The following is a 27,841-nucleotide window of genomic DNA, read 5'->3' as shown; positions in this document are numbered from 1 at the left end:
TATCAGTAGTTAGTGCCTTCAGTAGCTACAATCTTTTATTTAGCTGGCAGTATTGGCGCTCGCTGTATTGCAGTAGTTCGAGTAACGAAGATTTTTGTGAGGTAAGTGATTCATGAAAGGTATAGGTTATTGTTAGTCACGGCCATTCTTTTGTAGGGATTACTGAAAGTCAGATTGCGTTGCGCTAATAATATTGTGTGTCAGTTTAGTGATGATCAGAATAAGTAAGGAGAGAAATGTCTGAGTACGTTTAGTTTTGCTCAGCTCTTTGAAAATCAAATAACGTAAGAGTTTTTCCAGCACTGTCATTCTTAATTTTCAAAAAAATGGTTCAAATGGCTCTGAGCACTATGGGACCCAACATCTATGGTCATCAGTCCCCCAGAACTTAGAACTACTTAAACCTAACTAACCTAAGGACGTCACACAACACCCAGTCATCACGAGGCAGAGAAAATCCCTGACCCCGCCGGGAATCGAACCCGGGAACCCGGGCGTGGGAAGTGAGAACGCTACCGCACGACCACGAGCTGAGGACCTTAATTTTCAAAGGGGAAGTTTTAGATTACCCTCTATTTTCACCTATTGCATATATTTTCAGAAAATGACTTGGGTTGTATTTGTTGTTGTGGTCTTCAGTCCTGAGACTGGTTTGATGCAGCTCTCCATGCTATTCTATCCTGTGCAAGCTTCTTCATCTCACAGTACCTACTGCAACCTACATCCTTCTGAATCTGCTTAGTGTATTGATCTCTTGGTCTCCCTCTACGATTTTTACCCTCCACGCTGCCCTCCAATGCTAAATTTGTGATCCCTTGATGCCTCAAAATATGTCCTACCAATCGATCCCTTCTTCTAGTCAAGTTGTGCCACAAACTTCTCTTCTCCCCAATCCTATTCAATACCACCTCATTAGTTACGTGATCTACCCACCTTATCTTCAGCATTCTTCTGTAGCACCACATTTCGAAAGCTTCTATTCTCTTCTTGTCCAAACTGGTTATCGTCCATGTTTCACTTCCATACATGGCTACACTCCATACACATACTTTCAGAAACGACTTCCTCACACTTAAATCTATACTCGATGTTAACAAATTTCTCTTCTTCAGAAACGATTTCCTTGCCATTGCCAGTCTACATTTTATATCCTCTCTACTTCGACCATCATCAGTTATTTTACTCCCTAAATAGCAAAACTCCTTTACTACTTTAAGTGTCTCATTTCCTAATCTAATCCCCTCAGCACCACCCGATTTAATTTGACTACATTCCATTATCCTCGTTTTGCTTTTGTTGATGTTCATCTTATATCCTCCTTTCAAGACACTGTCCATTCCGTTCAACTGCTCTTCCAAGTCCTTTGCTGTCTCTGACAGAATTACAATGTCATCGGCGAACCTCAAAGTTTTTACTTCTTCTCCGTGAATTTTAATACCTACTCCGAATTTTTCTTTTGTTTCCTTTACTGCTTGCTCAATATACAGATTGAATAACATCGGGGAGAGGCTACAACCCTGTCTCACTCCTTTCCCAACCACTGCTTCCCTTTCATGCCCCTCGACTCTTATAACTGCCATCTGGTTTCTGTACAAATTGTAAATAGCCTTTCGCTCCCTGTATTTTACCCCTGCCACCTTCAGAATTTGAAAGAGAGTATTCCAGTTAACGTTGTCAAAAGCTTTCTCTAAGTCTACAAATGCTAGAAACGTAGGTTTGCCTTTCCTTAATCTTTCTTCTAAGATAAGTCGTAAGGTTAGTATTGCCTCACGTGTTCCAAAATTTCTACGGAATCCAAACTGATCTTCCCCGAGATCCGCTTCTACCAGTTTTTCCATTCGTCTGAAAAGAATTCGTGTTAGTATTTTGCAGCTGTGACTTATTAAACTGATAGTTCGGTAATTTTCACATCTGTCAACACCTGCTTTCTTTGGTATTGGAATTATTATATTCTTCTTGAAGTCTGAGGGTATTTCGCCTGTCTCATACATTTTGCTCACCAGATGGTAGAGTTTTGTCAGGACTGGCTCTCCCAAGGCCATCAGTAGTTCTAATGGAATGTTGTCTACTCCCGGGGCCTTGTTTCGACTCAGGTCTTTCAGTGCTCTGTCAAACTCTTCACGCAGTATCTTATCTCCCATTTCATCTTCATTTACATCCTCTTCCATTTCCATAATATTGTCCTCAAGTACATCGCCCTTGTATAAACCCTCTATATACTCCTTCCACCTTTCTGCCTTCCCTTCTTTGCTTAGAACTGGGTTTCCATCTGAGCTCTTGATATTCATACAAGTGGTTTTCTTCTCTCCAAAGGTCTCTTTAATTTTCCTGTAGGCAGTATCTATCTTACCCCTAGTGAGACAAGCCTCTACATCCTTACATTTGTCCTCTAGCCATCCCTGCTTAGCCATTTTGCACTTTCTGTCGATCTCATTTTTGAGACGTTTGTATTCCCTTTTGCCTGCTTCATTTACTGCATTTTTATATTTTCTCCTTTCATCAATTAAATTCAATATTTCTTCTGTTACCCAAGGATTTCTATTAGCCCTCGTCTTTTTACCTACTTGATCCTCTGCTGCCTTCACTACTGCATCCCTCAGAGCTACCCAATCTTCTTCTACTGTATTTCTTTCCCCCATTCCTGTCAATTGTTCCCTTATGCTCTCCCTGAAACTCTCTACAACCTCTGGTTCTTTCAGTTTATCCAGGTCCCATCTCCTTAAATTCCCACCTTTTTGCAATTTCTTCAGTTTCAATCTGCAGTTCATAACCAATAGATTGTGGTCAGAATCCACATCTGCCCCTGGAAATGTCTTACAATTTAAAACCTGGTTCCTAAATCTCTGTCTTACCATTATATAATCTATTTGATACCTATTAGTATCTCCAGGATTCTTCCAGGTATACAACCTTCTTTCATGATTCTTGAACCAAGTGTTAGCTATGATTAAGTTATGCTCTGTGCAAAATTCTACAAGGCGGCTTCCTCTTTCATTTCTTCCCCCCAATCCATATTCACCTACTATGTTTCCTTCTCTCCCTTTTCCTACTGACGAATTCCAGTCACCCATGACTATTAAATTTTCGTCTCCCTTCACTACCTGAATAATTTCTTTTATCTCGTCATACATTTCATCAATTTCTTCATCATTTGCAGAGCTAGTTGGCATATAAACTTGTACTACTGTAGTAGGCATGGGCTTTGTGTCTATCTTGGCCACAATAATGCGTTCACTATGCTGTTTGTAGTAGCTAACCCGCACTCCTATTTTTTTATTCATTATTAAACCTACTCCTGCATTACCCCTATTTGATTTTGTATTTATAACCCTGTAATCACCTGACCAAAAGTCTTGTTCCTCCTGCCACCGAACTTCACTAATTCCCACTATATCTAACTTTAACCTATCCATTTCCCTTTTTAAATTTTCTAACCTACTTGCCCGATTAAGGGATCTGACATTCCACGCTCCGATCCGTAGAATGCCAGTTTGCTTTCTCCTGATAACGACGTCCTCTTGAGTAGTCCCCGCCCGGAGATCCGAATGGGGGACTATTTTACCTCCGGAATATTTTACCCAAGAGGACGCCATCATCATTTAATCATACAGTAAAGCTGCATGTCCTCGGGTTGTATTTATGTTGACGAATATTTGACTTTTAGACAGATTGTTCCAAACGACAAGGTCTCTTTCATGACATGCAAATTCAAATGTCTCTTGTGACAGGGACGCCGGCCCTCCTACTTGTGATTTGGTATGAACAGGTTTTACACAAATCAGTTTAGCACCTGATGTAAAGCAAATTCCCACTACTTCTCCAAGTAAAAGAGAGGATACTTGTAGGAAAATATAGCTGCTGCTGTCTCTTTATACACTGAAAAGCCGAAGAACCTGGTACACCTGCTTAATATCCTGTAGGGCGAGCACGCAGAAGTGCCGCAACACGACGTAATACGGACTTGAATAATGTCCGAAGTAGTGCTGCAGGGAATTGACACCATCAGGGCTCTCAATAAATCCGTAAGAGTACGAGAGGATGGAGATCTCTTCTGAGCAGCACGTTGCAAGGCATCCAAGATATGCTCAATAATGTTCATGTCTGGGGAGTTTGGTGGCCAGCGGAAGTGTTTAAACTCGGACGAGTGTTCCTGGACCACTCTGCAATGCTGGACGTGTGGGGTGTCGCGTTGTCCTGTTGGAATTGCCCAAGTCCGTCGGAATGCACAATCGACATGAATGGATGCAGGTGATCAGACAGGATGCTTACGTACGTGTCAGAGTCGTATCTAGATGTATCAGGTGTCCCATATCACTCCAACTGCACACGCCCCGCGCCATTACAGAGCATCCACCAGCTTGAACATTCCCCTGCTGACATGCAGGTTCCATGGATTCATGATGTTGTCTCCATACCCGTACACGTCCATTCACTCGATACAATCTGAAACGAGACTCGTCCTCCAAGCAACATGTTTCCAGTAAACAGCAGTCCAATATCGGTGTTGCCGGGCCCAGGCGAGGCATAAAGCTTTGTGTTGTACAGTCATCAAGAGTACACGTGTGGGCCTTCGGCTCCGAAAGCCCATATCGATGACGTTTCGTTGAATGATTCGCACGCTGACACTTGTTGATGGCCCAACATTGAAATCTGCAGCAATTTGCGGAAAGATTGTACTTCTGTCACGTTGAATTATTCTCTTCAGTCGTCGTTGGTCCCGTTCTTGCAGGATCTTTTTTCGGACGAAGCGATGTCGGAGATTTGATGTTTTACCAGATTCCTGATGTTCAGGGTACAGTCGTGAAATGGTCGTACGGGAAAATCCCCATTTCATCGCTACCTCGGAGATGCTGTGACTTGAATTGGCAGACGCTTCAAGATTGGCGCCAAAAGTATCGCGTAGTAACCTGTTTACGAAGTCTCAAGAACCAGTATGAAGTGATGAAGGTAGGAATGTTATACTGCCTGCTACGTATCGCAGCCATAGGGACGGCGAAGACAAGATTAGACTAATTATCGAGCGTATAGAGGTATTAAGCAGTTGTTCTTTCCGCTCACCATACCCAATCGGAACAGAAAGAGAGACGTCATGACGACGTACAATGGGAAGTAGCTTCTGTCACGTACTTCCAGTGTTTTGGAGAGTAATCTTATCTAGATTTTCCACAGTTTCCGGAAATCACTTCAAGCAACACTGGCCCGGTTTGCCCGGCAAGGCCACAGTCCGTGTATTCCGCAGCCTTCTCCAGTGGAGCTGGTGGAAGTTGCGATCTTGGATGTAGCTCCAAATTTTCGGTGGAGAGGGTGGCTGCTGACATTGTGTGTGTGTTGGTGTGATGGCGAGCGCTTTCGCGGGAGGTCGCGCCGCCCCCGCCGCCCCCGCAGGTGGCGTGTGGAGTGCACCACTGTATCTGCTCTCCACCCACCATTTGGCCGCCATATCTGCGCCCGGCGCCCCCTCGGCAGAGTGCATTATCTTCGGCGCCAAGGAGCATCAAACGCTCATTTTCATAACCGCCCGCGCGACCCAACCCGCCGAGAAACTCTTAATGGACGATTTCTTTCCCGCGCGTCGCGTCGCGTCGCCCCCGCCGTTTTATATTCGCAGTCCTCCTCGGCGGGGCGAGAGCCGGGACATTGCGAGATTTATGGCCAGCATAACTCTCTTCCTGCGAAAGTAGGTCCTGACGGCGTATACATTGTCTCCGCGCCCAGCCGCCGAGAAATATGGAAGGCGTCTGCGACTCGAATGGACGATCAGCGTCGGGGACCCCGCACTGGGCCGTCTGCCGCTTGCCGCCTGTCGCCCCCTGGCTGAGGTGCGGGGAGGCGGGGGTGTGGGCGGAGAGGTGGCTCGCTGGAGCATCGGCGGGAAAGAGATGCGCGTCGAAGTGCCGGGGCGCTGATCCATGACGGACACTCTACAAGGAGGCGTCTCATCGGGAATTACCATGTTTGTTACCTGTATTAATACGCTGACAGAAGTGGAAAGAGTTACACCGTACCCTGACCGAATAGTGCCAAACTGATACTTACGTACTTCCATGCCTGTTGGATACGTAGATTAAAGTTTTATAGCTGTGGGGCCGACGTACGCCGCTGGTGGTTATGGAAGGCGCCGTAACGGCTGTACGATACGTGAATGCCGTCCTCCGACCGATAGTGCAACCATATCGGCAGCATATTGGCGTGGCATTCGTCTTCATGGACGACAATTCGCGCCCCCATCGTGCAAATCTTGTGAATATCTTCGTTCAGTATAACGACATCGCTCAACAAGAGTAGTCACCGTGTTCTCCAGACATGAACCCTATAGAAAATGCCTGGGATAGATTGAAAAGGGCTGTTTACGGACGACGTGACCCACCAACCACCGAGAGGGATCTACGCCGACTCACCGTTGAGGAGTGGGACAATCTGGATCAACAGTGCCTTGAAGAACTTTTGGATGGTATGCCACAACGAATACAGACATGCGTCAATGCAAGAGGACGTGCTGATGGGTATTAGAGGTACCGGTGTGTACAGCAATCTGGACCACCACCTCTAAATGTCTCACTGTATGGTGATACAACATGCAATGTGTGGTTTTCATGAGCAGTAAAAAGGGCGGAAATGATTTTTATCCTGGTCTCTATTTCAATTTTCTGTATAGGTTCCGGAACTCTCGGAACCGAAGTGATGCAAAACTTTTTTTGATGTGTGTACATTTAAGCCACGGATATATAATTACACACATCCTCCAAAAATAAATTTGCCACTTTCACTGCTGATCTGTATCAGTTCTACGGCAACCAGATCCCTGATAATGAGTTTGTCTCGTCATGGAAGCCCATCCATCACCTTTTATAGTTTAAGACCTTTCCCCGCTGGTAGCATTTTATGATGCACATAGTAATTCAAATAAAACACTTTTTATATCAAAATATATTACTTGGGGGCAAAATAAAATGAGAATTACCTAACATTAAGACCGTTGCACAAAATCACATACTTTCCCATGAAAAATATTCCTATCGTATGGTGTAAAAAGTACTCAATTTTTAGAGACATTATTATCTTGCGAAACTACACTGACGCCTTCAACACGAGAAAATTAATACTCACGATCTCATGATACCGCACAGCAATTAAGAAACTTGGTGCAAATGGCACAAAAATTTAGGAATCATTATATTCCAAGTGTAAGATATTATAAAATGACAAAGTAGCGCAGGAACTTAATGGCACATTTCTAAGAAGTGTTTGTAAATGAAAAAGAAAACATTTTTTGCCTACCACTCACTTTTGCATGTCTGTTAGTAATCAAATTTTCTAATTGACCACAGGTTTCACAGGGATGGTGATTTATAAGGTATGGAAGCAACTTTTCTTCATAAAATTTATGAATTAAAGCTACGGAAATTTAATAACAATAATTACTTCACAAATAGTTTACGTCAAAATTTTATGAAAACCCAAGGAAAATATTTTTTAAACCCGTAAGGCCTACTGACCAGCATAAAAGCTCGCCTAGCTCAGAGATGTATGCAACCATAAAGCCTGTACATTCTAATTTTTCGATCCACTACCTGCAAATTTCGACAGGTAGTGGTCTGTAACTTTGTAGACAATCCAGGAATTCGAAAATGACTTCGTTTTAAAGAACTTTGGCCATGGTCTTTCCTTGACATTATCATTATTACTATTTTTTTGAAGGGGGGGGGGGAAGGCGGGGAGTGAGGGCAAAAATCAGTGTTCAGATGACGACGAGATTATTAGAGATGTAGAACAACCTCGAATTAGACAACGATGGGAAAGGAAGGAAATCAGTCGGTCGTTTACAGTGCAAGCATCCCAACACTCACTTTAAACGAGTTAGGAAAACGGTGGATAACATAAATATGGATGACCAGGAGTGGATCCACCGCTTGACCGCTGTCCCACCTCCCCCAGTGTCTGAGCTGTGGCTGGCGTGACATGTGCAGAGTGTTGTCAATAGTCAGAGTTTCTGCAGCGAAATGTTTTGTCTATCTAATTATGACTAAGTATTCAACGAAAGACACGAAGACGATTAAATCCGGTACTATGCGAAACAGTCTTCCCACGAATATCACTGAAGTGTTTACCGTGAGAGATGGGTAAGGATTAAACTCTGAGCCCGTTTTCGGCGTCAGCTTATAAAGATTTAAGTTTTCTCGGGACTTCCGTAACATATTTCAGGCGAATGTCGCTTGCCTGCTACAACAAGGATACCGTATATTCCATTCTCTGTCCTTAGCCAAATGAGAACCAGTGTATTTATGTGGTCATGATCTGGCCACGTTATCATTCGGACGCTAGACAACGATTTTCAGTTATATTCAGTCCCACGCTCAAACGGTAAATGTTGGGAACAATGCTGTATTGTCCTGTTGTTGTCTTGAGAACGGTCGTAGAGCGCAGGGTTTGTATTTTTCCTTCTTCTGACGTACTTTTGCATGTGGAGGACTCTGATCAATTTTTGTACAGTTTGTCTTTTCAGGATGACGATAGAGTTACTGGAAACCAGAGAGTGAAAGCTGATGCCTATGCTTCTCGAATAGTGCTAAGAGGCCGCCGAGGTTAACATTTCCACACGATGAACGGATCACTTTCAGCAGCGCTAAGTGTCCTCACTTCATGGCGCATTGTGGAGACGATTAATACACCGACGAAAAAAAGATTACAGAATGCAAGTGATTTTGGGGTCGAATGAAAATGAAATTTTATTGATGAGCGATGAAGCTCATTTTCATTTAAACGGGACCGTGAATAAGCAAAACCTACGTTACTGGGCTCCAGACCATCCACAACTTATCCACCAGCGGCCTCCACACTCAGAAAAAGTAACAGTCTGGTGTGTTCTTGGCTCTGTTGGCATTATAGGACCTTATTTTTTTTTTAAGAGAGCGGGGCCACAGTTACTGTTAATTCGGTTCGTTACATTTGTATGCTTGAAACATTCTTGAAACCAGAACTAAGAAGACGACGAATCCCTTTAAAACGCGTTTGGTTCCAGCAGGTTGGGGCAACATCGCACATGGCAAACACTTCTACTACGCAGTTCTTAGACGCATGTTTCCTGACTGGATTAACTCACGTTTTGGCAATGTTCCTTGGCCTCCCAGGTCTCCCGACTTGTCAGTATGTGACTTTTTTCTGTGGGGGTACCTTAAGAACTGTGTCCATAACCACAAACCACGAAATTTTGACGAGTTGAAGAATGCAATCATTCAAGAAATTGCTGCCATCGCTGCAGAGGTTTTAGTCCATGTGGTGGAGGATTTTGAGAAGAGACTTGAGTCCTGCATTCGAAATGATGGACATCACCTTGACGACATTATTTTTCACTAATAACTTTGTTAACTAAAATGGCAAATAATGAGCTATGATTTTGTGTAAATAAACATGCATTAATTTTAAAGTTGGCTCAGTATTATTTCATTAAAAACCGTCCGTCTCCCCTGTGTCACCCTGTACGTTGCGCCAGAGTGCGGCGGCGCGGTTCTTTCCGTCCCTTTACGACAGAACTGCACCTACCTGTGAACATTGTCTCAGCATATCATCAGTAGGAAAGCCGAGTGAAACCTACTGTACTTCGACGTGAACCAGGCTGCAATTAAAGTCACTAATTTACGTTTCGGGAGAAAATTTTTAGACAAATGAAAGTTTGGAAATTTTGTCCTCAATTAATATATTCTGAAACTTAGGTGAACAAGTATCACTGCCAAGCCCGTGATAGTCTTAACACAGTCACTCACAATCCGTTTCACTCACGTTAGCAAGTTTATGGTGTTACATTTCCCGAAAACGTAATAGCTACAAAAATACTAATTGTTTTTGATTGATAATGCTCGCCAAATATTAAGTCTGTCCGTACCAAATGCAGTCAGTTTTTAGCCACCGACCTGCACAATACGCCACGTGGAATATATGTCTTTTCTGATCACAAAATTCACTTAAAAATTCCGAAATTTCTACGCGCCCATCGGAATAATTATGCCGTCACTTTACAACACTTTTGATGTATGTAACACTGCTAGATCCGGCAACTTATCATTTCCATCGGAGCTACTACTGCACACGTCCGAACTGTTTCATGGCTAGGCTCCGACTCTTCTCTAGAATACTCTTAAGTCTTCTCTACCAGCAGAGAAAGGCACGGGAAGAATATTGCTTTACCATTGGTCAGTTTACTCAACAGCCAATAACAAAACAACATTCTCCCGCGTTAATCCGCGCTTTTCATCAATAACCAATCCCAAAATAGTGAACCTAACGACTGCACTTTTTACCGACGTAATTATCTAATATGCTGAAGGTTTGCTTATGCATAAAGTTATTTACTATTGTTATTTATACCTGAATTAACTTTCCCTTTACCATAAACTTACTTTACAAAACTATTCTACAAATTTCCCTTTGTCCATATCCATACTACTTCGAAGTGTTCCCACACTAAATCCCACTACATAACTCGTTAAACAATTAGCTTCATATTAACCTTAAACGACACTCACGCATCATTCATACTGCTAAAACACATTTATAACATTTTACATACACAAAAAGACATAATAACACTTTATGAAAATACTAGAACAGTTTATGAAAAACATTCTATTACTTTAGTGCATTCTAGTGGGCATAATCGATACTAAAATCACAGTCCACCTATCCAATATTGTCCTCTATCAGCTGATACATAAACTACGTGCGCGTCCAGTCTCGCGTCACCATCTGTCACTATCCAGCTCTGAGACACACCTCCCACTTAACCGCCTCCAAGGCAGGATCGGTATACGGCGCTACGCCTCAAGGGCCATACGCCGAACACGATGGTCTTGCCTCTCGGTGGTGCCGCGTGGTCGTCCCGAGCCAGGTATTCTTGCGATCGTAAATTCCCGTGCCCACCGCTACCAGCAATCGTGTACAGTGGCTACAATCCTGTCAGGTCTGACTACTCAGCGAGGCCTTAGTTGCTTCGGCTACAACGGAGGATTAGACAAGAATTATAAAATGCAAAACCGAATATCTGCAAAGAAAGATACAGCAAATGTCGAACGATGAAAAGATTAGTGCGAGATAAGAAGACTAGGGTTACTGCAGCAAACCAGACGAAACCCCGGTGAGCATAAAAGCAAGTGACGCGAAGCTAGGAAACTGGGTGGCAGTCCCCGCAGCTGCTGTATCGGAGGTCCGCCAGTGTAAGGTGTTTCTGCAGCTCACGGCCGCTGCCATATGGGACGACGGCGACGCCTCCCACAATCTTCTCACTCTTTCAGAGACGCCGCCCCGCCGCCCCCAACGCCGCCGCCGTCTCCTCCGCCAATAGAGCCCGACTTGAAAAATATTTCGCCTGCCCCTCCCACGCAACCGTTTGCGTTCGCGTGCGCCACTCTCTCCCTCCCTCCCTCTCTCTCTCTTCCTCACTTTCTCCCTCTCTGTCTGTCAGTCCGCCTGGCCGGGAGCCGCCTTTTGAAAATCCTCTGAATACGTGCAAATTGTAGCCACAATACTGTCTTTTGAAAATGTCACTGAATAGCGTTAATTTCGGGCAGAATAGGGAAATGCCGAGCTGAGCGGCGCGTGCGCACGCGCGTGAGCGAGCGAGAGGGACGGAAAGAGAGGCAGAGAGCGGCGCGGAAGAGACGCGGGAGCGAGAAGGAGAAACGCAGAGGGCGGACAATGACAGAGGGAGGTGGCGGAGTGGGCGCGAGCGGGAGCGAAAAATGTGGCCCGCGGAGCGGCGTGCGTCGCAGGCGGCGCGAGAGCCTAGTTTGTTCCGCTGTATTGATGTAAACAAACTTCGCCTTGAAAGGATATGCAAAATCGCTGCAGCGGCGGCGGAGGTGGGCGTCAGGGCCGCAGTCGGTCGCTGCCACTTTTCTCGGCTCGCCTCGCGTTGCCCCACCCCCACCCCGGGACACCGCCCACGTCTAATTTGGGCTCGGACCAGTGGCCACGGGGGACCGCAGGGGTGTCGTAAAGTAACTGCGCCAATACATCTACTCCACAACCTGTGGCTACTACTATTATTCTAAACAGACACGCACTGCGAATGAAACAACCTCTCCGCGTAATTGGTTTTATTTTTGTATTTACATTACAGGCTTTAAAAAACGCAAAACCATGAAGCCGGCATGTGACTGAGGCGTAGCGCCGTATACCGATCCTGCCTTGGAGGCGGTTAAGTGGGAGATGTGTCTCAGAGCTGGATAATGACAGATGGTGACGCGAGACTGGACGCGCACGTAGTTTATGTATCAGCCGATAGAGGACAATATTGGATGGGTGGACTGTGATTTTAGTATCGATTATGCCCACTAGAATGCACTAAAGTAATAGAATGTTTTTCATAAACTGTTCTAGTATTTTCATAAAGTGTTATTATGTCTTTTTGTGTATGTAAAATGTTACAAATGTGTTTTAGCAGTATGAATGATGCGTGAGTGTCGTTTAAGGTTAATATGAAGATAATTGTTTAACGAGTTATGTAGTAGGATTTAGTGTGGGAACACTTCGAAGTAGTATGGATATGGACAAAGGGGATTTTTGTAGAATAGATTTGTAAAGTAAGTTTATGGTAAAGGGAAAGTTAATTCAGGTATAAATAACAATAGTAAATAACTTAATGCATAAACAAAACTTCAGCATATTAGATAATTACGTCGGTAAAAAGTGCAGTCGTTAGGTTTACTATTTTGGGATTGGTTATTGATGAAAAGCGCGGATTAACGCGGGAGAATGTTGTTTTGTTATTGGCTGTTGAGTAAACTGACCAATGGTAAAGCAATATTCTTCCCGTGCCTTTCTCTGCTGGTAGAGAAGACTTAGAGTATTCTAGAGAAGAGTCGGAGCCTAGCCATGGAACCGTTCGGACGTGTGCAGTAGTAGCTCCGATGGAAATGATAAGTTGCCGGATCTAGCAGTGTTACATACATCAAAAGTGTTGTAAAGTGACGGCATAATTATTCCGATGGGCGCGTAGAAATTTCGGAATTTTTAAGTGAATTTTGTGATCAGAAAAGACATATATTCCACGTGGCGTATTGAGCAGGTCGGTGGCTAAAAACTGACTGCATTTGGTACGGACAGATTTATTATTTGGCGAGCATTATCAATCAAAAACAATTAGTATTTTTGTAGCTATTACGTTTTCGGGAAATGTAACACCATAAACTTGCTAACGTGAGTGAAACGGATTGTGAGTGACTGTGTTAAGACTAGCACGGACTTGGCAGTGATACTTGTTCACCTAAGTTTCAGAATATATTAATTGGGGACAAAATTTCCAGCCTTTCATTTCGTGTGAAAATTTTCTCCCGAAACGTAGATTAGTGACTTTAATTGCAGCCTGGTTCACGACGAAGTACAGTAGGTTTCGCTCGGTTGCCCTACTGATGATACGCTGAGACAATGTTCACAGGTAGGTGCAGGTTCGTCGTAAAGGGACTGAAAGAAACTCGCCGCCGCATAACAACCGCCAAACTGTCATGAAGAGTACAACAGGCCTGATTATACAACTGTTTAGCATTTCTGTGGAGCCGAATAACGTAGGTAGGCATACTGCCATCTACATTCTACACTGAAGCGCCAAAGAAACTAGCACGCGTATTCAAATACAGAAATATGTAAATGGGCACAATATGGCACCGCGGTCGGCAACGCCTATGGAAGAGACAGCAAGTGTCTGGCGCACTCGTTAGATCGGTTACGGCTGCTACAATGGCAGGTTATCAAGATTTAAGTGAGTCTGAACGTGGTGTTTCAGTCGGCGCACGAGCGTTGGGACACAGCATCTCTGAGGTAGCGGCGAAATGGGGATTTTTCCGGTACGACCTTTTCACGAGTGTACCGTGAATATCAGTCATCCGCTAAAACATCAAATCTCCGACATCGCTGCAGCCGAAAAACGGGACCAACGACAACTAAAGAGAATCGTTCAGTGTGACAGAAGTAGAACCCTTCCCCCAATTGCTGCAGATCTCAGTGCTGGCCCATCAGCAAGTGTCAGCGTGCGAAGCATTTAACGAAACATCATCGATACGGGCTTTCGGAGCCGAAGGCCCAGTCGTGTACCCTTGACGACCGCACGATTCACCCTACACGCCTCACCTGAGCCCATCAACACCGACATTGAACTGTTGACGACTGGAAACATGTGTGGTCGGATGAGTCTAGTTTCAAATTGTATCAAGCGAATGGACGTGTACGGGTATGGAGACAATCTCATGAATCCGTGGGCCCTGCTTATCAGCAGGGTCTATTCAAGGTGGTGGAGGCTGTTCATTGGTGTAGCGCGACTGCGGCTGGAGTGATATGGAACCCCTGATACGTCTAAATATTACTCGGACATGCGACACGTACGTAAGCATCCTGTCTGATCACTGCATCCATTCACGTCCATTGTGCATTCCAATGGACTTGGGCAATTCCAGCAGGACAATACGACATCCCACACGTCCAGAATTGCTAGTGAGTGGCTGAATCCGGCTTCCTTGCTTCTTGGTAATCACCCGTGTCTCATTTCCATAGAACAGTGTGGGTATTGCCACAGTCATAGTAAAAGCAGTACTGCATGAGGAACAAATTGGTTTTAGAAAAGGAAGCTCCACAATAGATGCAGTTTTTATTCTAAAGCAAATACTAGACAAACGGAGAGAGTATAATAAAAAACACATTGATTTTATTGACTTTAAAAAAAGCTTTTGACCATGTCAATATACAGAAACTTTGGGAAATAATAACGAATCGCTGATATCCAAAGTATCTAGTAAATGCGGTAAAAAATGTATATCAAAACACAAATATCACTCTACATCTCAGTGGTAAAACAACCAACGAGGTACCAACTAACAAAGGGATACGACAAGGCTGCTGCATCTCTCCAACTTTGTTCAACACCTACATTAATGAAATAATACATATATGGAAATCAGAATTTCAGAAAGGCATTACCTAGGTGGAGTGGCTCTTCCGAGTTTAAACACTTCCGTTGGCCACCAAACTCCCCAGACATGAACAATATTGAGCGTATCTGGAATGCCTTTCAACGTGCTGCTCAGGAGATATATCCACCCGCTCGTGCTCTTACGGATTTACGGACAGCCTTGCAGGATTCATGGTGTCAATTCCCACCAGCACCACTTCAGACGTTGGTGGAGTCCATGCCACGTCGTGTTGTGTCACTTCTGCGTGCTCGCGGGGGCCCTACACAATATTAGGCAGGTGTACCACTTTCTTTGGCTTTGCAGTGTATATATAAGGAACGATTATAGAGCTGATTTCTCTTTCAAAAATCGCATTTGAACTGTGATTGATCTTGAGAAGCTCGTATTATCTTTCGTGTAAGACGGAGTAACTTCCACCAGCACATGTCGGAATTCATTGGCGTCAGGATCGTACTGTAGCGGCCAGGGTTGCCCACGGCCACTTGGGGTCAGGCAGCCGAGTTGTGGTGTGAAGAGGTCGGGTGCTATGCCCAGAGGCGTCAGTGACACAGTGATATCTTGAATTACATTTTATTGTCAGGATAAATACACACAGTAATGTAACTGCCTCGTAGCATCGTGCAACACACAATTGGGAGAAACGCTCACGAGCTCCGCTAGTGAATCGTGGTGATTGGTGACTGCAGGTCAGTGAGCGGTAGCCAGCATGCAGGTGTATGGGCTACAGGGGGCATATTAGTAGGTGTTGTCCATTACCGGACGTTTTGACAGCACAGAGCGGCTCTAGAGCTCAGCACTCTCGTAGACGGCCCGTCATGTGCATACTTGAGTGTAGCCGTCTGTGTGGTCCAGGGCGATGGTTGAAGTGTAGGACAGGCCCTGGTCTCCAACCGTGGAATGAGCAAGGCTGCAGAAGATGTTGTGGATTTGCAGGGGGGCCAACCCAGGATTATAGAGGAAGCCGAAAGGCACGCGTTTTAGCTCACGCAGGCTGGCGTGAGGTCTGGAACAGGACAAGGAATTTAGACTAGAAAAAAAATGGATGTAGCTGGTGGAATACTTAACTTTAATCCATTAATGTTGAACGTAGCTCTTGTCTGTACATTATTTACAATATCAATAGTAACTGAACATGGCGCCTTGCTAGGTCGTAGCAAATGACGTAGCTGAAGTCTATGCTAACTATCGCCTCGGCAAATGAGAGCGTATTTTGTCAGTGAACCATCGATAGCAAAGTCGGTTGTACAACTGGGGCGAGTGCTAGGAAGTCTCTCTAGACCTGCCGTGTGGCGGCGCTCGGTCTGCAATCACTGATAGTGGCGACACGCGGGTCCGACGTATACTAACGGACCGCGGCCGATTTAAAGGCTACCACCTAGCAAGTGTGGTGTCTGGCGGTGACACCACATTCCTCCCCCGCAGATCGGCGCACGGTTGTAGCATAAGGCTTCCGCCCGCCGTGGGGAGGACCCCATGTTGACATATGCGACGAGGTGGGGAGCCTAACAACAGGCGAGGCTGTGCCACCCGCACCCTGCCATTCGGACCGCGGGGAGCTAGGAAACGCCTGAAAACCTACTCCAGGGTGCACGCCAACACGCGGTGTATGCGCCCGTAGAGAGACAGGAGGGGCCGAAGGTTCGACCTCCATCGGGCCGGGGCACCCGACGGGCGAAGACGACATATGGTCCGGAGCGGGCAAGAGTTCCATGTCGGAGGACAACTGGTCACGGGAAGCGATCGGCGGCGCGTGACCCAGGGAGGCGTCCGGCAGTTGTAGCGACGCGTCCACTGCGGGCGTCGCCGGCGGGAGAACAGGTGGCGGCGGCGGCGGCGGCGGCGGCGGCGCGTCGCCATGGGGCAAAATAGAAGGCAGCGTCGGTAACACCTGGGGCTGAGGCGAGCCAGTAGATGGGTCCCCAGGGCGCTGACCGGGCGGCACCGTCGCTGAAGGCAGGCGGGGAGCGGCAGATCGCGTGTGACGACAGAGGCGCAGCTGATTGAGATGCCGACGCACCTCACCAGAGGCCCCAAAAACCAGATACATAGCGCGGCCGAGGCAGCGAAGAATGCGCCATTCGAGCCAACGCCGTGAACCTCGATAGTGACGATAGTAGACAACGTCGCCTGGAGAAAATGCAGGTGTCTGCCGCTGCACAGGAACCTGATGCGGCGGATGTAGCAAAGACATCAAGGTTCGATGAGGGAGACCGTGGAGCAACTCAGCCGGCGAGCGACCATCTCGGGGCTGAGAGCGATACGAGGACAAAAAGAGCAATAACGCGTCCTCCCGAGAATGCGACTCTTTCAACTTCAACATCTGTGACTTGAAAGTCCTGACCAATCGTTCAGCGGCACCGTTTGACTGTGGCGAAAACGGCGCGGACGTCAGATGTTGAATACCATTGGCCTTGCAGAATGATTGAAATTCTGCGGACATGAATTGTGGACCATTGTCCGAAACAATAGTCTGTGGCAGAACTTCAATGCAAAAGATAGCAGATAACGCTTGGATGGTGGCAGATGACGTCGTGGAAGACATCCGGACAACAAAAGGAAAATTACTGAATGAATCTACCACAACCAACCATCGAGCATTCCAGAATGGACCAGCAAAATCGATGTGTAAGCGTTGCCAAGGGGAAGTGGCTTTTGACCATGCAAATAATTTCCGCGGTGGTGCGGTTTGTTCTTCGGCACACGCCATGCAAAAAGAGCACATATTCGTAATCGCAGCATCGATTCCCAACCAGGTACAGTGCTGACGAGCAAGTTGTTTTGTGCGCACTATACCCCAATGTCCTTGGTGGAGAAGCCATAAGACAGAGGACTGTAACGAACGTGGGACCACGACCCTGGACTGATCATTATCAGAACGCAACAGCAAAACACCACGTCGAACAAAAAGTCTCTCCTTGTGAGCAAAAAATCGGCGAACCAACGGATCCCCGATCCGTGACTTTGACAAGGGCCATTGTGTAGCAACAAAACGCCGAACGGTAGCAAGGACAGGGTCAGCAGCGGTGGCTGTAGCTACACGACTAAAATCAATCGGAAACGATTCGACCACGTCATTGGTTTCTGCATCAATGAACATGCAAGCAAGTTCGGAGGAATCGAATGTTCTATCCTCAGCAACAGGCAAACGGGACAACGCATCGACGTTTCCTTGCTTAGCAGTGGACCGATACAAGATATCGTAGCGGTACTGCGAGAGAAAAATAGACCAGCGAATGAATTTCTGCGCTGTACGTGGAGGTACAGGCTTGTTCGGATGAAAAAGCGATGTCAAAGGTTTGTGGTCTGTGATGATGGTAAAGTGACGACCATACAAGAAATCATGAAATTTTGTAACACCAAATACGAGAGCCAGTGCTTCTTTCTCGATCTGTGAATAATTTCTTTGCGCAGGCGAGAGCAATTTGGACGCAAAGGCAATAGGGCGATCGTGCGATCCAGCTTGGTGCGCAAGCACAGCACCGATCCCGAAATCCGATGCATCCACCATCAACAAAAGGGGTTTCTGGGGATCGAATGGCGTAAGGCAAGTAATGGAAAGCAACGACGAATTCAACTGGCGAAAGGCGCGTTCGCATTCCGTCGTCCAGACGAACGGAACACCTTTAAGGCGTAAGCGATGAAGCGGAGCTGAAATGGAAGAGGCGTGGCGCACATATTTATGGTAATAGTTGATTTTTTCCAGCACACTCTGTAGCTGCTTCAAATTCTGCGGCGAAGGCAAGTCTTTTATGGCACGGAGGTGCTCGGGACTGGGATGTATGCCTTGGGCATTGATGACATGTCCCAGGTAGGGTAAGTCACGAGCAAAAAACACACATTTGTCCTTCCGCAAGCGAAGACCATTTTGTCGCAATACCTGAAATAATGTTCTGTGATTGGCTAAATGTTCTTCTTCCGTCTTTCCGGAGATCACAATATCGTCCAGATAGTTTGCTGCAGTAGGGACCGACGCACAAACAGTTTGTAGATATTGCTGAAACAATGCAGGGGCGGATGCACACCCGAATGGCAGTCGTTTGAATCGATACAAATCAAGATGCGTGCTAACCGCCAAGACGCGCTGGGATTCGTCGTCCACCGGTATTTGCAAGTACGCATCTGCTAGGTCCAACTTCGAAAAATATTTACCCGGGCACAGTTTGTCAAAAAGATCTTCCGGGCGGGGTGAAGGAAAAGTTGCAATCACTAGTTATGGATTCACTGTTGCCTGGAAGTCCACACAAAGTCTCAATTTTCCGGAAGGCTTTTGCAAAATTACTAAGGGTGACGCCCAGAGAGGAGCCTGCACACGTTCAATTACACCTTGTGATTCCAAATCCTGTAATGTTCTTGCGACCTCATCACGCAATGCGTGGGGAACATTGCGCGCTCTGAAAAATTTTGGTTGCGCGTTGACTTTCAGTTCCAAATGTGCTTCATAGTTCTTAGCGCAACCGAGGCCCGGTGCAAAAATGTCTGCAAATTCTTCACATAGACGAGAAACACTGGCTGAAGGCACAGTCTGGTTCACTGATAGGACCTGATCGACTATAGACAAGTTAAACAACTGAAATAAATCTAAACCAAACAAGTTCACTGCAGAAGAAGAACGAAGGATGTACAATGACACAAGTTTTGTTTGTCCTTTGTATGTTGCAAGAAGGCTGCACTGTCCTAACACAGGGATCGCTTGTCCTGAATAACTACTTAACATTTGCGGCACGCAACGGAGGTGTGCCCAGCTGTTTGTACGTCTCCTGATTGATCAGTGAAACTGCAGCTCCGGTATCGAGCCGGAACGGTATCACTTTGCCGTTAATGGCCAAATCTACAAAAAGTTCATTGTCCTGCTGACGACAAGAGCGACTGTCTCGTGCAACGTGAACTGACACTGGGACATAATCACTTGCGACTTGACGTGATTTCCGGCGACGGCGACGCACACTATTTGTGGGACGAACACATTCATTGTTAGAGAGAGTGGCACTGGGCGAAGTGGCATGAACTACATGAATTTCCATAGGCGAAGTATCGCGAACCTGAATATCCTTGGTTCGATTCCGATTCCGGCTCTAAGCAAAGGGCCTGGAATGGTTTTGAGCGTCCGATCGGAGCTTTTTCTGGCAAACACTTTGAACATGTCCTTTTTTATTACAGAAAAAGCAAACAGCCTGGCGTGACGGGCAATTCTCACGCGAATGTCTAGTAGCACACCGCGGGCATTATTTCACTGCATTTGCTTGCTGGCGCGGGACACGTAGCTGAGAGCTAGGCGGCTTTGGCGCGGCTGGGCGCGAGGACTGATTACTGTTCCGTGCAGCTCGCCCGGCGGGCCGGTTAGCCTGACACACGGGTGGCGAAGTTGCAAATGATTCCTGAGCAAAGTCAAGTGTGTCCTGCCGATCCAATATGTCCATCACTTGTTGAAGGGAGGGATTGACTAGTTTCAAAATCTGTTCCCGTATACGAACATCAGAAACGTTCTGTGCAATTGCATCATGTACCATAGTATCTGAATAAGGGAGTGCACATTGACACTCAAAAGCACAATCCCTAGTAAGGCCTTGCAAGGTTGCAACCCACTCCCTATTAGTCTGACCTGCCGTACGTTTTGTACGAAAGAAGATATACCGTTTGGCAACTACATTGACTGATTCTTTGAAATGTGCATCTAATGCAGACAAAATTTCGTCGTAGGACAGAGTTGCTACGTCGCGTCGGGGAAATAATTTGACTATCACACGGTACGTGTGTACCCCAACGGAGGACAACAAAAATGGCTGCCGCTCGTTACCTTGAATTCTGTAGGCGGCGAGATGGAATCCAAATCGGCGTGACCACTACGTCCAGCTTTCCAGTGCAGCATCAAAAGGTCGAAAAGTTGGTGCAACTGCGTGTTGCGGCTGCGTTAGCGGTGGAGCGGCGGCTGGTGCATCGTTTTGCATTGTACGTTGACCCTGGACGAGCTGTCCAAGGGCATCCAGTAAGGCCTGCGTCTGCTGATTCTGTAAGCGATAAAATTCGGACAGGAAAACTGGAGATGGTGGCGAAGCCATTACGCAAGTAAATCAGGGCAGTATAGGTACGAACGCGGTTTCGCCTTGTCGCCAAAATGTTGTGGATTGGCAGGAGGGCCAACCCAGGATTATAGAGGAAGCCGAAAGGCACACGTTTTAGCTCACGCAGGCTGGCGTGAGGTCTGGAACAGGACAAGGAATTTAGACTAGAAAAAAAAAAGGATGTAGCTGGTGGAATACTTAACTTTAATCCATTAATGTTGAACGTTGCTCTTGTCTGTACATTATTTACAATATCAATAGTAACTGAACATGGCGCCCTGCTAGGTCGTAGCAAATGACGTAGCTGAAGGCTATGCTAACTATCGTCTCGGCAAATGAGAGCGTATTTTGTCAGTGAACCATCGCTAGCAAAGTCGGTTGTACAACTGAGGCGAGTGCTAGGAAGTCTCTCTAGACCTGCCGTGTTGCGGCGCTCGGTCTGCAATCACTGACAGTGGCGACACGCGGGTCCGACGTATACTAACGGACCGCGGCCGATTTAAAGGCTACCACCTAGCAAGTGTGGTGTCTGGCGGTGACACCACAGAAGAAGCTCACGGGATGAGTAGGGGCTGTATGAACACACCATGCCGGGACTATGTGCGGATGACAGCTTGCAGATCATCCACGAATTACCTTCAATACTAAAAGGGTTGGTAGCACATCAATCTTCTCATCTGCAACCTCCATGTAGGCTGCTCTGGCAGATCACAGATGTGACTTGCATCGAGATGGCTACGTATTGGCTTCGATATCAGCAAGCAGGCAGGCCAACATCGAAGAGCTTGTCGTGGTTTCACATAAAGTAAATAGACCATCGTTTTGTCTGGTACTGGTGACAAGCACAGAAATGCGTCATGAGTGAATGTGAATGTGAGCTTCAGAGGTCTGGTTATTTAAGCAGCAGAGCCCATACATGACACAGTGGTTCTAACTGGATGAGCGAAATTATCCTGATTTTCTGGACTCGTCAGCGTTGCGTGCTCCATTGCCGTAGTTCAGTAACTATCCAGGGTTTTCGAGCTTGGGTCTCTCTGCAACATTTGACTACAGCAGAGGCGCTCTGGTGCTTGGAACTATGAAGAGTTACTTCATACTGCCCTGTTCTGATGTATTGCGGTGTTTGTTCTTTTGCTGTCTTGCTCAGAGGCTGTGTGCCAATGCTCGACTAGTGCCTTGCCTTCTGCTGCACTGACGCCGTATTGACACACCAATTAGTACACCAGCCCCGATATGCCCTGCTTGGTTCTAAACTCGCTCGGTAGAAACTTCAAAAAAATAGGCATGCACACTGAATTGATTTTGAAGTGCAACAGTACCATATCGAGATTATACTTTTCATCATTCCACCATATTGCTTCCCGCACTGGTCGGTACCTCAGGGTTGTCATGCGAATATGGAATCGATTGATTCAGAAGGCCACACTTAAGGTCACGCCGGATTTCAGCAGTCCCACATGGGCGACGCAAAGACGTGTGGAGCGCCATGGTCTGTCAGCACAATGACGACTCTTGCGGCTTCCCTTGACGAGAGAGGCGCCGATAGTGGTGTGCCGATAATATTTGACACAGGAGTGGCACCACCTCTTGCTTCCAGAGGAGTCTCGCTTTTACGTACAGGATCATGATGGACATAGCCACATACGCAGGATCTGGGAGAACGAAATGTTACCAGATTGCATTCATCATCATCAAAACACCCTAGCACCTGGTGTCAGATAACTGACACAAACTGTGTCAGATAACTGACACAAATAACCACGCTCTTTAGAATTAACATGAACAAAGCTTAAATTGATAGGTATTCATTATTCCCTTAAAGTTTTTCCAGTGACTGTACGGTAAGATTTGTTTTACCGTGGTTATTCTTTAGTTATAATTTTCAGTACACAGTTTCTCATCTCATCTGTTTTACTCGTCGTGGAATGTAGTGATAGACTAATGCAAGTCCATATATTGAACAAAAAATTGATACTTCTAACAGATGCACTTGTCGTACCCGACCAGTACTTATACAGGAGCGCGACAGACCTTGCAGAGGATCGGATCTAAACTCTTAACTTCACCTAGTAACTGATCAACAATCAGAACGGAAATAACCCGGGTGTCGCTCCTTCGCAGTACAGTATCAGGGCCTTTCTGACGATAAACTATAACACATATCCGTATAACTTTACCACAGAAAACGCTTCTAGTACTATCCCGTAGCGCACAGAAAAAGAACTTTCTTGAACAACCGAACTCATTAAACATAATCTTAAACAAATTAATCCGAAATAACTAATTTGGAGTACAAAATTTATTACCGGGTACCCTGTGACTTCGATACAAGCCGAGCCCATACCGACCCACTCAAAGACAACTCCTTACGGTAAGGACACGGCCTTCTACCTTCTATTTCGAATTCTTTAGTCTTTCTCTTATTATATCGCTTCACCCTCGTTGTATTCTGTCTCCTCCTCAAGTTCCAGATACTCCTAGGTATATTATGCCTAACTCGTTTTTCTCCTTAATGAACCGTTTCTTTTAGCCGGCACATAATGCATTTAAAGATAACGCAGTTCGTATTCTACTTTACCCTATTTCTTTGTCGACCAGGTTCCTGAGTCATTTTTAAGCTCAGATCTCTTTGATGTATCGTCATTACGTTTCTTAACATTGTTCTCATATTACTTATTGCTAGAGTAAAAATTTCTTCCAATATTGGTTTACCCTCTTCTCTCGTATCTCTCATATTTAATTTTATACTGCCTACAGTATATCTCCTTATGTCATCTCCTACATGGTATTTGCCTAATTTTTTGTTATTACTTAGATCCTTAAGAACTACGGTAGCCGGGCGTGCAATAATCCGTCCATTGTTACTCTCAATCTGATCATTTACATTCTGGCTAAGCAAACTTATCACCATTTCCTGGGATTCGTTACGTTTGTCCAGTACCACAGGAAGTGACGATATCTTACTAAGTGCACCATCCACCGACGATACTTTACTATTAACCGCTTCATATTTATTATTTAAAATAAGAATTTCATTTCGTAATTCTTCCTGACCATCTCTGATCTTCTTTAAATCAGGTCTCAAATTCTCCCTATCAAGTTTAGCTTCGTGTAGCCTCTTTAGCCCCACTTCTATCTTATCATTAAGCTTATTTACATTAACGTTAGACTTGTTCTTATTGGTCTCTAGTTTACTTACTAGTCGCTTCATATCATCCTTTAGCTGCCTCATATTACCATTAAACGTTTTCATAGTATCATTAGTCTTGTTCTTACCTGTTCCTAGTTTACTTTCTAGTCCCTTCATATTATAATTAAGCTTCTTCATACCATCACTTATTTCCTTTATAGTGTCTGCACAGACTTTTGATCACCATCCATTGCAAATAATTACCAATTATGTTAGTTCTGTTTTGGAAGTACGTCACTCGAATTCACACGTAAGACTATGCCTAAGACAACCAGTGGGCGAAAACTTCTGTATTGAAAATGACGTCTGCCCATATCACAACGTAAGCAATTTTTCGAGGATGTTGAAATTCTCTCGATAAAGCCCACAGTACGTACCACTACGAAGATGTTGTGTACTACAGAATTGCCGCACGTACTATTTGTGGTTTTACAGTCTAGTGGTAGCTACCAAACGCATCTGACTATCAACATATCTACAAGGTTCGTACAAATAACTTTCACCAAAGAAAATGCTATGCACTATAGAAAAACAGATACTCGGCCTAACTCACATGCACAAATTAAATCTTCCAATGTGTAACTCTACTACGCGACAACGCACCTCGTTAAGGAATGGCATAAAAGAAATTTTCAACTCTTTTGTAAGATAAATACGAGCTGTCGTGTTCGATAGTACCGTATAAATATCTTTCCAGTTCAAAACCACAACCAAACTGTATAGAACCAGCAGTGTGCTTGTTTGCACTTTTAAGTAATATTTATTTTAACTCGCACTTTCAGAGGTATAATCTACTCTCTTGTTTACTTGATTATATTAACCAGAGATAACTTCTGTACGTAGTAACCACGCTACAACAATATCGTTGCACAACTTGAATGCCAACGTGTTAATTCGTTTTAAAATTCTCACCCTCACAGCCATAAATAAATTCTCTTTCTTTCAAGAATTAATCATCTTTCCTTTAAATAAAATCATGGAGATAATTTCTCTCCTTTTTTAACTTAAGAAATGTGAAATACGTTCTCTCTTTGGAAATCAACAGATCTGAACTTACATTCCTATTTCTTTGGGAAATAATGTCCTTGCTTTTTATAACGATACAGACTTTTCTTTATTTAATCTTTAACTCCCTTTCACCACTATACTTTACGATATTTGCCAATTATTAGTTTGCTATAAAATTTAACTTTGCTTTTAAAATATCCTTGAATATTAAATATGGAGCAAATGATTATGTTTAAAATAGAAACTGTTCTGTCTTTACAGTCTGTTTTCTTTCATGTACAGGTACAAGTCAGCTTTGATTTTACAAGTGCTGGTCAATCAAACAAACCCCCTCTAAGTGGAAAAATAAAAAAATTAGACAAAAAACTGGGTGTCACCGCTACTTTTAAGCTGCTTGGACTTTAAAAGAGACACAAAATTAATTCCACTTCAGGCGTTGACTTTCCGCGGACCCACTGCTATTGAAATTCTTTAAACCACAGCATTCGCACGATAGGAGAGGCAATTAGCGTGTGCTCAGTAACAATGGTTCTTGCTTTTTCGTTTTACTAAACTCGCGGTCGCGCGTGCAAATCTCGTACTATATTAGACTGATTCTCACTACACTAACTTATACTGGATCTCACTATATCACATACAAACGTAGGACGTCCGTTCTCCCGATTGCAAAGATAACACAGTCCGTGTATCTATGCAATGATTTCCAAACATTAACTAAAATACACCGACGCTCGCATTGAAGTCGCAAAATAAGCCCTAACACAATATGGCAACGTCACTATTTCCTAAGTGCTTGTTTTCATTTTCAAAGCCACTAATGCAACAACGCAGAGGCACTATTTTCTTAGTGTGTGCTTTCTCCACCTTCAAATTGAAATAAAGACATTCAGGTAATAACGTCACGTTTGTCCCACAACAAAACGGAAAATTTCCGATCTAACCGAGACACATATCGCCTACAAATGGGTAGCTTTCAAGCTACACTTTGTGCAGTAACGTTTTGGCATAAAATCACTAACAACGAGAAACAGTTTTAAACTAGTACATACCGTAGCCACTACTGCTACTTCACACAAAATTCTAAGTTCCCACACAAGTCAATCACTTGACGCTTTTCGCGCCAGAAAGTGAAATCAAAATTATCACAGATCGGTGTAAATATCTTTCAGACAAATCGGTAACAATCTCACAGAATTCTCCTAAACGACTCAAACACTCACAAGTCTAAGCCCGACTGATCTTAGTCCGGCTACCAGCCAACAACGACTAACTTAATATCTCATGGAACGAACCGAGAACGATTTACGATGAACGAACATAGCACGCTAATTCTCCCTTTCAACAATACAGTAGTTGGTTTTTCTTTGCGGCTGTCGAAGTTTTGAGGTGGCCAGCTGCGCCGTAGATGTTATCTTTGGCGCAAGCCGCAACTGTGCAGTCATCCGTGCGTAGTAAACACCCTGACGTTGACGGGATTCTGCTGCTCAGATATTTTCAGGCGACAATCTCTACAACATTTTACTAAAATATATATAAGAACACTTTCCAGACAATTAATTAAACCTCGTTTTTTTCCATAATAGCAAATTTTGATAATAAGATGAGGCGACACCTACTAGTAATACCGATTTAACCCAACACAAATTTTCGCCCATTACAGTACACGTGTGTGGAGGCTCGGGGGAGGGGGGGAGGGGGGGGATTGGATGTAACCAGATTGCACAAACGATCATCATAACTGCCTAGTACCTGGTGTAATGATATGAGGTGCCATTAGGTACACAACAGGATCATCTCTAGTTCGCATAGGGGGTAAATTAGACAGAAGCCGGTACAGTAGTATCCCTGTCGTATTTACGCCAACACTTGTGCACTATGTTCGAGGTCTGCGTGACGTTTTCAACAAGATCGCTTCTCGCGTGGACGTTCCTAACATACCTTGATACGGAGGGTGTTCCACTGTTGCCCTAGCCAGCTGGTTCTCCATATCTCTGACCTACTGATAACATCTGGTCAGGGGCTGTCCAGAGATCAGCACAACACCACTCGCCAACCACAACTTCTGATGTGCTCCGGAACATACACTGCCTGGCTAAAAAAGGAGAAACTCCAGAATGGGAGGAGGAAACGAAATCAATGATTATGAAGGTATGTGATGTATTTTTAGCCATTAAAAAATCGAGTCAAATGCACAAATAACAAATAACTTGGCTGTATGAGTCCACTTATCAACATGACGTTGCACCCCCTATGGCTTTGATGCATGCGGTCATTCGGTTGGGAGGTTGGGCGGGTTGTGATGAAGCCGCTGTATCCTCTCGTGAGGCAACATGTGTAGTGGACTGACAAGGCAGCCAGTCCACAGTGACGGGTAGCCGAAAGGGCACACGTACACACACGCCGACTGGCGCGAAGTCTGGAACAGGATACGTGATGAATGTGGTAAAGAAAAGAACGTAGCTACTAGAACTCTTAACTTTTATATCGTCCTTTGGTATACAGCATTCTGGATGATACAAGTGAGACTCTATCTTGAGGTACATGCAACGTTACAAATGGTTAATGGCGCCTTGCTAGGTCGTAGCCATTAACTTAGCTGAAGGCTATTCTAACTGTCTCTCGGCAAATGA

The sequence above is a fragment of the Schistocerca nitens genome, chromosome 2 (assembly GCF_023898315.1).
Source record: "Schistocerca nitens isolate TAMUIC-IGC-003100 chromosome 2, iqSchNite1.1, whole genome shotgun sequence".
In the NCBI taxonomy this organism is placed as follows: Eukaryota; Metazoa; Arthropoda; class Insecta; order Orthoptera; family Acrididae; genus Schistocerca; species Schistocerca nitens.
The sequence above is the reverse complement of the archived record's forward strand: the minus strand, read 5'-3'. Positions refer to the sequence as shown.